The 16593-nt window shown below is 33.1% G+C and overlaps 1 protein-coding gene and 1 pseudogene across 1 annotated transcript in view; one reads left to right on the top strand and one right to left on the bottom strand.

Moving 5' to 3' along the window:
- Nucleotides 1–16593, top strand: part of dpr19 (defective proboscis extension response 19) — a 305876-nt gene that overhangs the window by 24658 nt on the left and 264625 nt on the right. The window lies entirely within an intron of this gene.
- LOC142224813 (apyrase-like) lies at nucleotides 1782–5095 on the bottom strand (annotated as a pseudogene).

Below are 16593 nucleotides of genomic sequence, written 5' to 3'. Positions count from 1 at the left end.
ACTCCTCGTACGTTCCGATTTCTTTTAACGAAGAAGAAAAAATTGTGCCCATAATGCCAAAATGATAAACAAAACATACATAAAATGGTGATCTCAAGGCGAAAAACACATGCTGTTTTTTTCAAATGTCTATTCTCTTGGTTCTGAATGTCTATTCTCATTACTCCGAACCAGCATTGCCGTTTTGGTCCGATCGGACCAAAATTGGTCCAAAAGATTTCTAATTTTTAAATTTGGTCCGATGGTCGGACCAAACGAAATTTGGCCCATTTTGGTCCATTTTCATAAATTTGGTCAAATTTATAAATTGTTTCTAGTAATTAAAATTTCTATCACATATTCAATAGTATATGTGCACTATCGTGAAGCCAAAGAGTTCATGTGCTTAAAATACGAATGCGAATTTTGATTAGCATAGGACGTATTTCTCTGAAATAAAGTTGTTTCCTTGTCCAAAAGTCTATAAACTTTTCAATGAAGTCCTTATAGTTAATTATCCTAACATGAAAGAAAATTTCGTTTTACTAAAGTAAAAATGGCATTAATATTTCTGAAAAAATCTTCAAAATTAATGAAATCGTCTTTAATATTGTTGACGTTTTGCACTTTGACTGCAAAACTAAAAGCGTTTAAAAATATGAAATTTTTTTTAACACATTATTTTAAAGTCGTTTTTTACTTGAAACATAAAATAATTTTCACTTGTAGTAAAAGAGAAATGTGACGTAAATGTGTCCTCACTTCAATTTTCTGCTTCTGAAAAAACAGTGAACCCATCAGGAAGAGAATTTTTGGTTGATTTTAGAACATTTTTAAATTTTTTAGAAAATTTTAACAAAACAGTATTACAAACGCTGGAATCACGCCAATATCACAAAAATAAGTAAATATTTTTAGACAAATTCAAGAAAATTTATTAGACATAATTATTTTTTTCATTTGTTAAAGAAAATTTTGTAGCTTGAAGGAAAAAATTGGAGTTCAAAATTGGAAGAATGTCTTTAGTGCCATAGGAAGTTCATGATTGACGCATTTGTAGTAAAATTTACAAATTTAAGAAATAAAAATAAATAATGAACTAAGTTGTTAGAAACACGAATTTAGTAAATCTTAATGCTTAACTTGTGTATAATTTTGTCCTGTTTTTAGTTAATTTAACTAATGTTAAATTGGCTTTAGTGAAATATAGAGTTCACTTTTTTTTTAGTGGAGCTCGGAATCAATACAAAAATCATTAGCGTAAAGACAAAATTTTGGAGCCGTGAAAGCTTTTTTTCAATGCGGGATTAGATACCATTGCAATCACAGAAAATCGAATAAAAATTCGCGTTGATGTCAACTAAAATTGATTTTAAAATTCAACCTTTTGAAGTTGAAAAGTGGATGTTTTGATGTCAACCACTAAATCATATCACCCCTTTCTCATTTACTATAAAATATTTTTTAAAGCCTGTTTCTTCAAAATTGGAAATTTGGTCCGCTGAGGGAATTTTGGTCCGATTTTGGAAAAATTTTGGTCCAAAATAAAATTTCGTAATGGCAACGCTGCTCCGAATACTCATTCTAATATTCAAATTAAACAATTTTTAGACTTAAGCATATCAAATGTTTGGCCTTATCATAAAACAGTTTTCTGAAACAACATACAAGCGGTTTCACAGAAATTGTTCTCTTGGAAAACCTCCCGGTTTCCATCTCTATTTCTTTCTCCATATTATATCTCTCTGTCGCTCTCTGAATAAAATATCACTACATATATATGTTTACTCGAAATTTGGAAATTAATTATTTCTAATTTTATTATTATTTATTCTCAATCTTTTGCTTTCATAAACATTATAAACAAATCACATTCGTAAAACATAACATATCACGCTGCGTTGGCATAATTAAGATGAAAAATATATATGTATATTAACAGTAATACAAAATGTCTTTGAAATAAATTGAATCGAGTATGGTTCCAATTGTTAGGCAAAATATAAGACTGTAAAGCAAATAAATCGTCAACTTAGAGATATCACAGTTCTCCAAAAACAACAAATGCCCGTTAAAAAAATAATTTGTATAGAGCTTGGCTTAAAGATAATGCAATAACTTATTAACTTGAAAAGTGGCCCTTTCAGATTACAATGGCTCGCAAAGATTTTCAATAAATATGTAATCAATGACAAATAAAGTAAAGAAGTCAATGAAAATAGGGAACATAAATCAAATGAACTCAAATCCTTCATATTTTAGATCTGTATCAATGTGCTGTGAGTCGTATATTGTTTTTCCGTGTCGAATGCTGTAATGAATGTTGTAGTTTTGCCAATCAATTCCTCTGTTTTTAATGCTACAATAATGCGATCTTCTGTACCAGGGATAAATTTAAAACTTGAAAATCCATGTGTGGACTTTGTGTTGTTGGGATCCAGAATAGTCGTTTCTAATTTCAAATTTTCATCAGCAGAAATCAAGAGGTTACAACCCATATGTTCATCACGCGTCTCGTATTTTTCTTTAGAGCACCTCCGTGGCAAGAAAAACCACTTTTTATGAATATCCGACCATACACCACTTTCGTGTATCATATAACCAGGCCATGTGATTTTATAAGCTTCTTCTCTTAACCTTTTAAAATTGTATGACCAGTCTACAGACTTAACAGCACCTGAAGCGATTTTAACAAACATAGGATTTTCGTTTTCTAAATCGCCTATTCCCGTTGTCCATTGTTTTCCCATAGATCCGACATAAAGCAATCGATCTTTGACGGTAGCCCATTCAGATTTGAATCCTTTAGCATTATTTCCATTCCCATCAAGTAATATAACCCATGGGATTGGATTTTCGTTGTTCGTCAAATACTACACCTGTGCGATCATCGAAGCTCAAAAGCCGACCGTTGAAATTTCCAACTAGGAAAGTTCCATTCCACGCCCTTTTAAAGAAAACCCCGACTCTATAGCATTAGGCTCACCCACATCCCACGTAATTACAATTTCGTTCTTCGCCGCAATATAAGAGAGATGCCCTTTTTTCAAAAAACTTCGCCAAACGGTAGTGCCGTTGACCTCCACTTTTGATTAATGGTGATTTCGTTTGGAAAAAAAGTGTTGCATACAAATGGTACAACATTTTATGGTGTTACCACAGTGTTGCCGAAACCCCTTGCAATGACAACACCGTTTGAACGACGAACAAAAAAGGTGCAACACTAATATAAAATCAAAACAAAAGAAATATGGCGGAAATTTTTCGATTATTATTAACAATTATTATTGGAATCTCGACTAACACGCAAATTTTTCTTGAACTAAGGGAAATTGTTAAAACTTTTGATTTTATATTTTTTTAATGATCTTACTTCTACTTCAGAGTACAAATTACATCCCCTGTTGGTCATCTCGTCCAAGCAATGATGTTGTAACTTCTTCCTCGTCGTCAGAAGAACTACTCTCCAATAGCGCATCTTCAATGGTGTTGGCCAAAAAAAACGCATGTGCTTTTTACATTTTGCTATTATATTAAAAATATTTAATATCGAATTTTGTTGTCGCGGTACTAAATAATTGATATGCTTGTTCTTGGTAAATTAATCAGCTGTGTTGAAGAAATTGAAAAGCAACCACAATACATGCGTCACAAACTTTCTTTAGTATTTGCAACAAAAGCGTCTTCAACATCTGATTGAAAGTGTAACCATAGACCAAGGAAGGTATAGACATCTCAAGTGAATTCACAGCGCTGTAGTTTGTCTGCACACCGTAGATGGCTCTTTTTCGTCTGCAATTGAGTGATTTTTTAATTTGGCTTTAATGTGTTTTCTTTCCTTTGTTCTCTCGTTGAAACATCAAATATTGTGAAAGTTTATAAAATACTATTCATCCCCACCTTTTTTGTAATGCAAATTGACTAATTTATACGGTTATTCTCGTTTTCCAAAAATAAATTGAGTCACTTGACTGCGCAATTGAGTGGAATGACTGCGCACTGCAAATAAACAAAACCATGGTGAATTATCAAGGTATGTCTCTATATTTTCTTGGTCTATGGTGTAACCATAGACCAAAAAAATATATGGTGTAACCATAGACCAAGAAAATATAGAGACATACCTTGATAATTCACCATGGTTTTGTTTATTTGCAGTGCGCAGTCATTCCACTCAATTGCGCAGTCAAGTGACTCAATTTATTTTTGGAAAACGAGAGTAACCGTATAAATTAGACAATTTGCATTACAAAAAAGGTGTGGATGAATAGTATTTTATAAACTTTCACAATTTTTGGTGTTTCAACGAGAGAACAAAGGAAAGAAAACAAATTAAAGCCAAATTAAAAAATCACTCAATTGCAGACGAAAAAGAGCCATCTACGGTGTGCAGACAAACTACAGCGCTGTGAATTAACTTGAGATGTCTATACCTTCCTTGGTCTATGGTGTAACCCTCTGCACCGTAGACCAGCTACGGTGTAAAATGGGTTACACTTTTGCTCTTGCGATGGGTAACACTCCGCCAATCGAACGTGCACATTTTGGGTAGGCTGCACCGAATTTTCCAATCGAACAAAAATTTTCGATTTATGGGGGTAAGATGTAAAATATGCAACATATTATTTACCAATCGAAATCACCATTAGTGTCCAAATCTGCAACCATACCTATACGATATGTAACCATTCCCGGCCTTGCAGCCACCAGAGGAGTTAAGGGATAAATACTATTATATGGTAGAGAGGAAGCATCTAATGTAGAATATTTTACATCGTTATTACCAACAACATTTGCATTGCGATGTCCACTAATTGAGCTAGCTAGTTTTATAGCCAAGCCGCATCTGATGAAGAAGTGCTGCCCCCACGCATATAATAGAAGAGAACAATCAATGCACATGCTCCCACAAAAAGCATTGCTATGTGATAGTTGAAACGTACCGTCCTATTCCCAATACAATAGGGGGAGGAGTCCGTAGCGCGGATCGCCAGTCACGGCTATACATGACTGAACGTTGCTGCGAAGTTCTATTATGAGTATGCTGTTGTGTGGACACGGAAGAATATGATGGCGTGGCGAAGATTCTGTTTGCAGTATACGTGTTCTGCTTCATTTATCAATCACACAATGCCAAGCAACCGAAATACTACACATCGTCCTTTTCTTAAAAATAATCCTTTTCTGTAATAATTCGTACAACTAATATTGTTACACTGTGGTCAGACTATTCATTGCACTTCAATACGATATAGGGGCATTCCTCGCAATTCAATTCCTAAAATTGTTGTTGAAATTTCGTAGTGCTCAAACGTGAGATTCTCAAAACACAGATTCAGATTTGTAAGGCAATTAAAAATAAAATATTTTAATTTTTATAAATCACCCAAAAACGTGTCAGAGAACAAACGTTGGGAGTATTTGCAAAATAATTGACCCTTTTGAGCGTTGTGATTTATATATGTTTACATTCACACATATTATTTTTATGAAACATTCATGCCCCAAACATAATATATTCTAACATATTAACATAAGTGTCCCAAACATTAAGTGTTAGTTTAGGAACATTATATGTTTGCACTTAAATATATTGTGTTTAAAAATTGTGCACGAAACACATTTTGTTCATATCCGAACATATGAAAAACATATTTTTCTAACAGTGTGTAAATCATTAATAATCCACATTACGAAGTTCCATTGTAGTATAGTAATATGAAATGTCGAACATGTTTTCGGAATTTTTGGAATATGTGTAAAATAAATGTAAAAAAATGATGTTCGGTCGGAGCAGGGATTGAACCCACGACTTATCGTTATAAGTTATATTTGCAAAGAAAACATTATTCAACAGAAACATATATTTGTTGGCCACGTGGAGCAGTGGTTAGCATGTCCGCCTTGCATGCAAAGAGTCCTGGGTTCAATCCCTGCTCCGACCGAACAATTTTTTTTTATTTTTGTATTTATATTTATATATTATTGAATTAAATTTTTACAATGAAACTTCCAAATGTGTGTTATTAAAGATTTACAGCCAGAAAAGTACAGTGCTTGATATAAACGAAATGGCTTGATATAAACGAAATGGACTTAATTGCAAAAATAACAATTTTGTAACAATTGTTGCTTTGGTTTTACCGCTAAAATGAACTTAATGCCCGCTTTTATGTTTGAAAGTGTACGTCAACTCATCTTGGGCTACTTATTAATAAAGAGGAACTAAAATTATTTTTTTTCTAAAGATCCCTTTGTAATTTTTATATATTTTCCACTGTTTTTTTAATTTCCTTTCTTGCTAAATATTTTGACTTACTCGTCGTACGTTCCGATTTCTTTTGACGAACCAACAAAAAAAAAATTGTGCCCATAATGCCAAAATGATAAACAAAACACATGTCCACACATACTTAAATTGCTGTTCTCAAGGCAAAAACACATGCTGTTTTTTAAATGTCTACACCCAGAAAAAAGTGCCTTCGAAACTAAAGGAAAAAATTTTCATCAATATAGTTTATCCATTTTATTTCCATTAAGGTAAATTTTTGTGAAAAATAATAAAATTTGCTCGTTTCAGTAAAAAAATCCTAAACTGTAAGCAGTTAGGAATAGTTCATTAACTAGAATAAGGCATGGCATGTTACTCATACTATTTTCTTCGCTGGGTATAAGAATTTACTACTGAAAAAGAAAATTTTATTCACCGATAACAAAGCATTCGTAAAAATAAACAAAAACCGAACTAAAACCAAGTTTCCTCAAAATTAGTAAAATTTCTTATAAAATGATAATTGCGACTTCCTTTATAATAGAAAGTTTTTCATACATACGAACAACACTTGGCATAGAAAAATATTTTAGTTCATTCGTACTAAGAAGTATGCAATCCTTTCAAAACTTAAGGAAACACATTTGTTAGAATATAGGACATTTTCCTAAATTTCTATTGTCTACCTGTAATCGATACCTGTCATCGTAATCGATGTGTTTGCGCGTGGGTGTAATCGATATATTTGCGCGTCGGTTGTTTTTTAGTTGGAATCGCGTTGTTTTGGTATACGGAGAAATTGTTAAAAAATAATATGGTAAAATAATATAATAAATAACAAATAAAATATATAAAATATTTGTTATTTTAAATGAGTGAGAAAAATTTTCGTTTTTTTAAATAAATCTATCAATGTTCGTGATAGTGTATAAAGAAAGAAAACACCAGCAGAATAACAACCCTTTCATTTGTCTTCATTTTGGAATCTTCAATTATCAGGTAATATTCAGTGACGCTAACCTTTTGCAACAAAAATGTTTTATGATTTTTTATATTTGTAGATATTGAAATTGTAAAAGGAGGACAAAATCGTTAGGCAGCAACTTATTAAAAGTGAAAAGTACAAGAAGAAGAAGAAAAAGTGCGTTTTACAGTTGATAATATCACACGGAAATTGGAAATAGTGGAATAATAAATTAATATTTCAAAGAGATTCGATGCTGTTGATTCTTAAGAAATATATTCAATATATTAATAAAACATGTCTTTTATTGAAGATAAAATTGCTTATAGAAATAAATAAAATTGTATTTAAAAACGAAGGTAAGCAGTTCTAATTATGAAGTAAAAGTTTTACCACAAATGTGTAAGATTTGTCGAAATGAATGAAAAAATTTCAATAAAATCATTCCATATATGAATTCAAATTAGTTAAATGTTTTCATTCTGTAGTATAGTGGTATATAAATATAGGAAAATGTTAACTAATATATGGAATGCATTATTCCTAATTTCTACGAAAATCACATCGTTCAAACAAATAAAAATGTCTTTGGCGCTATACGAAGTTCAACTTTCTTCACAATGAGTTCATTTTAACTTAAAGAAGGGGTCACTTTTTTCTGGGTGTATTCTCCTGGTTCCGAATGTCTATTCTCTTTAGTCCGAATACGCAATTTAATGTTCAAATTAAATAATATTTAGACTGAAGCCTTATTAACATGCCAAGCGCATAGTCAAAACAAATGAACACGTAAAACAGTTTTCCGAAACAACATACAAGCAGTTTCAAAAAATTACTCTTTTTTGATTCTCTCGCTGTGTTATGTTTATATTTTTCGTTATTAAACACGCCTCAATATAAAAACGTAACAATTGGTGTCGGAAGTGAAATAACGAAAAAAAAAAATCTACAATGAAATTTAATCAGCTTCGAGTGGAAGACTTGAAGAAGGAATTGAGCAAAATGGAGCAGCCGACTACAGGAAATAAGGCTCAATTACAAAAGCGAAGGAAGAGTTCGAGCGGCGCAGTATTGATATCGAAACACATGAGTTCGTTTATAAGGAAGCAAGGCCGTAGCCAGGATTTTAATTCGGGGGGGGTTCAACTTAAAAAAAAAATATTCATATAATCTCATGTGTAGAAAATTTTATTTATGCATAGGTATGTATACAATATTTTTATAATATTAAATTGAGCCGACGGGCTTTTTGGGCAGCAAATAAATCAATGACTTCTTCAGTCGGCACATTTATTCGGCGATGAACCGACATTAATGCCAATCCATTGAGTATACTCTCGCTAGTCGAATTTCTAAGATACGTCTTTAATTTCATCATTGTTGAAAATGAACGTTCGGATGAGCACGTAGTAACTGCAGGGATGGAAAATGCAGTACTATAGTACTTTTTTCAATACTTTTTCAACCCGGTCAGTACCGTAGATTTAGAAAAAATAAAAAATAAGATTTAAATTAATATTGAATCTTTGGATTAAGAAAAGTTGACTTGGATATGAAGATGGATATTCCTTCAATGATTTTGTTTTTGATTCCGAGCCAAAGATAAGGCTTCTTTAAAATAAGGCATGTTTTTACGGAGCTAAACTGAAAAATATATGTACGTGATATTAAAGACCACGCAACCTAAATTTTAAAATATTAACGAAATTTCCACAATATTAAGGACTAATTTCTTTAATGTAATGAAATTTTAATTAAAATAAAGTTTACTATCATGACTTTAACAAAAAGTGTTATATGTAGGACACAAATTTTGGAAATTTGAGCCAAGGCAAAACTTCTTTAAAGTAAAGAAAAACATTTTTGATTTAAAGTAATCGTCCTTATCTTTTGAATCTTTGGTTGAAAGTTTTTTTTTCCTTTAATTAAAATCATATTTTTTTACTTCGAAGTATCCGGTATAATTTTTATTATTAAATTGGCATCTGTTTGTACATGTATCAATAACAAAATCCTTAGGGGAAGTTCAAAATCTTTGGATCCAAATAAATTTTTTTTAGTGTATCTAGCTTAAGATCTAGGCCATAGGCGTAGGAACGACTGTGGGGTGGGGACTTAGACCCCCCAGAAAAATTTTAGACCCCCACCCCCCAGAATTTGAAACCCTATTTACGAGTTTCCACTGTGGTGCAAAATCTGCGAAGAAGCGTTGAATTTAACGACGAACAAGTAATGAAAAGATTTAACTTTTTTTTCATATTTTATCAAATGATATCCGATCCAAAAGCTAAAATTTCAATGCTTAGTGGGATTTAGTACCTTTTGTGTAGACATTTTTGAATGATTTAGTACCTCTTGTGTAGACATTTTTGAGTCGATATCAGATTTATGGTACAATAGCTTTGACAAAATATTTTAATATTTTGAGAAAGTCTTTATCAACCTTATTTGCTAATATTCTTTTACAAATATGGCAAAACAGATATGTTCTGTGGGAAGAAAATCTTGATTTTGTAAAAGACATAGTCAAAAACAGGATTTTATTGAACTTCAAGAATGTTTTAGTCGAAAAAAGAATGCGATTCAATATTATCGATTTTTATTTCTATATAGAATTTTTGCAAAATTTTATTTTTATAGAAAATTTTGTCAAAATTTTATTTCAATTGAAAATTTTGTAAAAATGTTATTTTTATAGGAAATTTTTGAAAAATGTTATTTCTATTAAAAAAATTTTGCAACATTTTTTTTGCAAAATTTTATTTCTATAGAAAATTTTTGCAAAATTTTATTTATATAGAAAATTTTGTAAAAATTTTATTTTCTTTAAAATTTAGTTTCTTGACAATAATCTTCCAGTGAAATTTTTGTTGAAATTTAGTAAAAAGTACCTTTCCGCCCAAAAAATACCTTTTTTGTACTTTCTTAAAAATTGTATTTTCCATCCCTGAGTAACTGGCAAAGTGACCAAAATTTTTAAAAGAATATGCACGTTTGGAAATATCACTTTATTGCACTCTCCAAGTGCTTCCATCGCTGAATTAGGCAGGTTCTTTTCGCAGGTTTTACGCCATTTCATTTACACATGTGTGTTTGGCTGTTTCGTTGTTGTTGCTATGGCCAAACAAAGCGAGTCATGTTCACAAAAAGAACCACAAACACACATAAAAAGCAGAAAGACATTTTCCAAAAATGAAATTTGTGGTGCGAGAACAAAAACAATTTTTTTTTACCGTCGTTTGACGGGCTTTTCAACTAGTATTCTATGATTTGTGCAAGTTTTATAGGTACGCGTTTTTCAAAATAAAACCTCCAGCTTTTCTTCAACATCTTCGATAAGATTTTTCTATGCAGCTAAAAATATATATTTATTTATATAAAAATATTCATTCATTTCGGGGGGGGTTTGATCCCCCTCATCCCCCCCCCCCTGAATACGGCCTTGTAAGGAAGATCTTGACGAATCAGTAGTAGCAGGCGCCTTGGAAACTCCATCTGTAGCTTCTAATGTTGTTGATTACATATCGATGGTCAATATTTTGAGCAAAATGATGGAAGAAAATTCTCTAAAAATGCAAGAGAATTCTAGAAAAATGATGGAAGCTAATTCTAGAAAATTGGAAGAAAAATTCGACGAAAATTCAAAAAAGATGGACGAAAATTCTAGAATTCTAAATGAGAATCTTCAACAAATTGCTGAAGGCACGGAAAAACGTTTGGACCATATCGAAAGCTAAATTGGGGAGCTGGATAAGAAGATTATTTCTGTGGATGAGAAAAATTATGGTTCATGATGAGAAGTTTCTACACATTGAAAGAAAAATGTAAGAGCTGGAAATTAAAGGTGGACCAGTGCGTGTTATCGAGGTCTCGAAAACCAAACCTCCTGTTTTCGATGGCACAGCTTGATTTGATGTATTCAAATTCCAATTCGAAATGGTTGCTTCTAGAAATTTATGGAACGACAATGACAAAGCAATTGAACTTCTATTGGCATTAAAGGGCAATGCCGCTGATGCGATACAAAGCATTCCCGCTGCCTCTAGAAATAATTATAATGAAGTAATAGCGGCACTTCAACGTAAGTACGGCGGAGAACATAAGCAAGACATCTTCAGAATGGAATTAAGAGGAAGAGTCCAGAAATCAAATGAGACTCTGCAAGACTTTGCAACATAGGTTGAGCGGTTGGTGCTATTGACATACCCAGGAGAGAGTCACCCACTTGTGGATCGCATCAAAATTCAGACGTTTGAGACCCAGACATAAAATGTGCAGCATATGCGTCATAAAAGGCTACATTCGCAGAAACTGTAACATTTGCACTTGCACAAGAGACTGCGAGATTGCTGGTACGACCTCAAATTCACAAGGTACGCAGAGTGGAGACCGAGCAAGATGGATCAAAATCCGTGATTGAATTGGTAAAAGAGGCTCTGAGGCAGATAATGAAAGAAATGAAGCAGCAGGCAAATAAATCTAGAATAAAATGCTATAACTGTGATAAGACTGGACATCTTTCCCGGGAATGTAAAGCGTGGCGTAAAACGTCGGGGTCAATCTCGCCATCTCCATTAAACAATAATCATAAGAAGGCGACCATAAAGCCAAGCGACTCAAATTTAAATTTTGCGGATAATAGAAAAGATGACAAACAAGTTATTGATCAAGCCTTGACACGACGGCATTGCAATATAGAAAGCACACGCTACTCGAAGGCTGAACCAAAGGAGACAGTTGTAAATGGTCAACAGAGCAACGTAAAGATCCCATTCTGAGAAAAATTATTTCGGCAAAAGAAGAAAATAAGAAACTCAGCAAGAAAGACATCGCAGCCGAAAGTCCACTAATGAAATCATACTGGGCTCAATGGGACAGTCTATGTCTGGTCAACGGAACCCTACAACGTAAGTGGGAAAGTGAAGATGGCAAGAATAGCCGCAACTTGATAATCGTGCCAGATTCCAAGGTAAGGGATGTTTTGACGGAATTCCACAATGGACCTAGTGGAGGTCACTTAGGAATAACCAAAACAGCCGAGAAAGTGAAGCAACGATTCTACTTGGTTGGATGCCAGAAATCAATTGCTGAATGGGTGGCAAATTGTGAGAGGTCTTATGCAAGAGTATAGGCCAGGAGCGTCTTTTGAAAGAATAGCAATGGACGTTGCAGGCCTTTTCCCAGTAAGTGATTCTGGAAATCGATATGTCCTTGTGGTCATGGACTACTTCAGCAAGTGGCCAGAAGTTTATGCCATTCCTAACCAAGAGGCGAGGACGATTGTAGATGTAGTCGATAAGAACTGGATATGTCGCTACGGTGTGCCGACCGAGATACACTCAGACCAAGGAAGAAATTTTGAATCGGCCATATTCAAAGAGATGTGTGACTCCCTTGGTATCAAGAAAACAAGGACTACGCCATTGCATCCACAGTCTGATGGCATGGAAGAAAGGTTTAACCGCACCCTGGAAGAACATCTTCGAAAGGTGGTAGATAACGGCCAACGAGACTGGGACGAGCATATACCAAAGTTTTTGCTGTCGTATAGATCAGCCATACACCATTCTACGTCACGAACACCGGCCCAGGTTCTATTCGGAACGGAATTGAAGTTGCCCGGAGATTTGATATTCGGCGCTACACCCAATGAGCTCGCAACGGAAGAAATGAGTAACGACATACCAAACACATTTGGTAAAGTTCACGAATCAGTGCGAAACAAAATAAAAATGGTTAGCAACAGGATGAAGGCGAGATATGATCTTGCAGCGAACACTGAGGGCTTTAAAGAAGGGCAACTGGTTCTGCTATTCAACCCGCAACGAAGGAAAGGATTATGTCCTAAACTACAAACACAGTGGAAAGGCCCATATAAAGTCATCAAGAAGATCAATGATGTTGTATACCGAATTCAAAAAGACGACAGCCCAAGGTCAAAGATGAAAGTCGTTCACCTGGAACGTTTGGCTCCATACGGGCTCCATACGGGAACTGGTTCTGTGCCTGATCGGGACGAACAGGCTTAAGCGGGAGGCAGTGTTACGAATTTGATATTGCTAGATTTAAGTTTATTCAAATTTGTTTCCGTTAATTTAAATTTCAAATTGTAACGGTCAAATTACGTCATCACTTGTCAAAATCATTTCTTTATTTTCTAGTACTTTCCTAAACATCTTTTGTGTTCTTAGTTTCCCACTCGTTCGTTTTAAAGTAACCCCTTTTTGTTTTGTTATCTTCATTGCTTATGCCTGTGCGACATCTGCCATAGAGTAGAATGTTCCAGTTGATTGTAGCCAAGACAATGAGCATAGGCCGATAAATATGTGCGATGTCGCCCGTGCGACATCTACCAGGTAGTAGATTATTCAAGAAGGTTGTAGGCCAATTAGCGAGAACATTCGAAATCGTCATATCGCGGTAGAGCCCTAGCGGAGAGAGCTGTCAAGTCAGTCGTAAGATAAAAGTGATACAGTACACATCGTAGAGCAAATAAGTGAAACCTATCACTTAAGCAAATAAATTGTAGATTGTCGTTATTTGAAAAGAACTGTGTTTTATTAACGGGTTATTAAACACGACTCAATATAAAAACGTAACAATATGTTTACTCGAAATTTGTAAATTTATAAATGTTTACATTCACACATATTAGTTATGAAACATTCTTGTCCTAAACATAATATATTCTAACATATTAACATATGTGTCCCAAACATTGAATGCTAGTTTAGAAACATTACATTTTTGCACTTAAATATATTGTGTTTAAAAATTGTGCTCGAAACTCATTTTGTTTATATCGGAACATATGAAAAATATATTTTTCTAACAGTGTATTAAGTAAAGTAAAGAAAGATGAGAGGGAATATGCAATTAAGCAGAAATATTTTTGTTTTTGGAGCACAATCTTCTTTCGGAGAAAATTCTACCAAGCATATACAGTAATACCTCGATTTACGTCGTCAAATTTTTTGTTCCATCAAACTTCGATTTACGTCGTCGATGTTTTTGCCCACTTTATCAGAAACTCCATCCATAAGTAAAATAAGTATCAACGATGATGACATCGAAACATTTTTTTTCTGAAATTCTTACTAAAATTACACGCACATACATACATAAATGGACTTAGGAGTAAGTATGAGCAATTTTTAAGTTTTACGTCGTTACGATTAATGTCGTCAAATTACAGAACCAACCAGGGCTGTGGAGTCGGAGTCTGAAGATTTTGCTGGAGTCGGAGCCGGAGTCGTAGAAAATTTGCTCGACTCCGACGAAACAAACTTTGAAAAAATCTTCCTAAAGAAATATTTCAACAAATTAGATTCCATTAGGATTTTTAATCGAACAACGGAAAACGAAGTAATGGATTTCAGGCCATTTAAAGTGTATTTATATGAGTGAAATTTCACGGTGATATAAAAAGTAGGTTTTACTAGAATATGGGCTGAATTGATCAATTGTATTGTCCATTTTTAACATATTCAAATATCGATTTTTTACCATATATGTACTCTTGATAAAGGTACAATTTTAAGGTAATATAGCAGTAGAACCTAACGTTTTAATTTTTTTGGCAGGCATGTCGAGTTCGAAGATAGGACATACCGGACAATTTTGAGATATAGCACCTTCATATAAACCCATCTTCTGATTTGTTTTAAGAAGTTTTTCCCCAGTCTAAAATTTTCATAAGATTTGTCAGAAATTTTGAGTTATTTGAGATCCATAAATAGATGCGGAAATTTCCCGTCGGCACAGAGTTTGTATATGGAGATAATTACTTGAGAAATCTCCATATACACCCGATGTCCTTGGAAGCTGTAATTTTAAATTAAACCTCTGCCAACATGCCATCTGAGCTAGTCTTTTGGGAGAATGTTTGTTTCATCAAAGCCACTCGAAATTCTTTACATTAAATTAATGGCCTCGAATGTCCATAATTGATAGACCATTTATAAATCGAAGTTTCACCATTTTATTTCTATAGAAACAATATTCGTAACTGTCCAGCTATTCCTGTTATCTGTTGTATGGTAGTGGTTATTTAAAATTCCGCCCGTCCTAATTTTTGGCAGTTTATGTTTGTTTTCTATATCCGACACAACATCTAAACTTTCTATCTGATTAACCCGACATTTTGATTTCTGTGTATTTTTCTTTTTTATATAGATTTATTTTTTATAAAATGCCTATGTTAGGTCATCGTATAAACTTTATGTTTTGTATTTTTATATATTTCAATTTTTAATTTTTTCATTTCATATTTTTAATTTATTTTACTATGTTTGTTTTTGATTTTGTTATTTTTCATTGATATTTTATTTGTTTCGTTCGATTTCGTTTATATTAATTTGTTTATTAGTTTATGTTTTACATCATTTTCGTTTATTTTTTGTCGTTTAATTATTCTCATTTATTTTCATTTCATTTCTCATATATTTATTTCGCGATATTTATTTGTGCATACCTGTTGTTTTGTTTACCTCTGCCTCTATCGATGCTTTCTCTGCTTTGGTTATCTTAAGCAGAGTAAAAGCATCGATCGAGGCAAGCATACATATTGTCATTGTTGTTGTTGTTGTCTTCTAACTGTCGCTTAGAAGGCAAACAAACGAAGCAACCAATGAAGGGCACAAACATACATATTAACATACTATTTATTTTTGATTCCCTTTTTTGTCGTCATTCCCGCATAGGTAGAATTTTAAGTAATAACAGTTTTGTAACATTGTAATCGAGCAAACAACATCTCTCGTCTTCTTATTTTCGCTTTTCGGTTTCACACTGGCCCTTAATTATTTTTGCAGAGTTTTTTAATTTAATTAATAAAAGACTTGCCGGTTAGGCAAACGCTCCTAATCGTACCGTTACAGGACAGTGTGAAAATATTACAAACAATTTATCGTTTTCGTGGGAAAGTTTTCTATTTTTTCGTCGTTTTCGTGGAAAAATTGTAAAACAATTTGGAAATAAAAACACTTTCTCGTATTATCGCGAACAAAAAACAATTAAATAATCAAGTGCAGTGTACATTTTCCCAACAAAAAATAAACCCTAGTGTAATAACTCAAATAAACTTTTTGAACTAAATCAATCAAATTTATTGAAATATTTGTCTCGATTAACTACAATCAAACTATCCCAACTATAGTGAATCAAAATCAAGTTGCAGTGGTCAACAATAAAAATTAAACAAATTTGCCATTACTAATTCTGCTCCAATTGGTGTATAAAAAAGGAACATTTTTTAAACAATCAAATTTGTGAAATATTTTCCAATAAAACTGTTTTGTCTCGCAATTTCAACAAAAGTAATTATTTCAAATTTTTCTCAAAAGTGGTACAAACATAAAAGATTGTGATTTGTTGCAAA

The sequence above is a fragment of the Haematobia irritans genome, chromosome 2 (genome assembly GCF_050003625.1).
Source record: "Haematobia irritans isolate KBUSLIRL chromosome 2, ASM5000362v1, whole genome shotgun sequence".
Classification (NCBI taxonomy): Eukaryota; Metazoa; Arthropoda; class Insecta; order Diptera; family Muscidae; genus Haematobia; species Haematobia irritans.
This window is presented reverse-complemented; position numbering and strand designations above follow the sequence as displayed.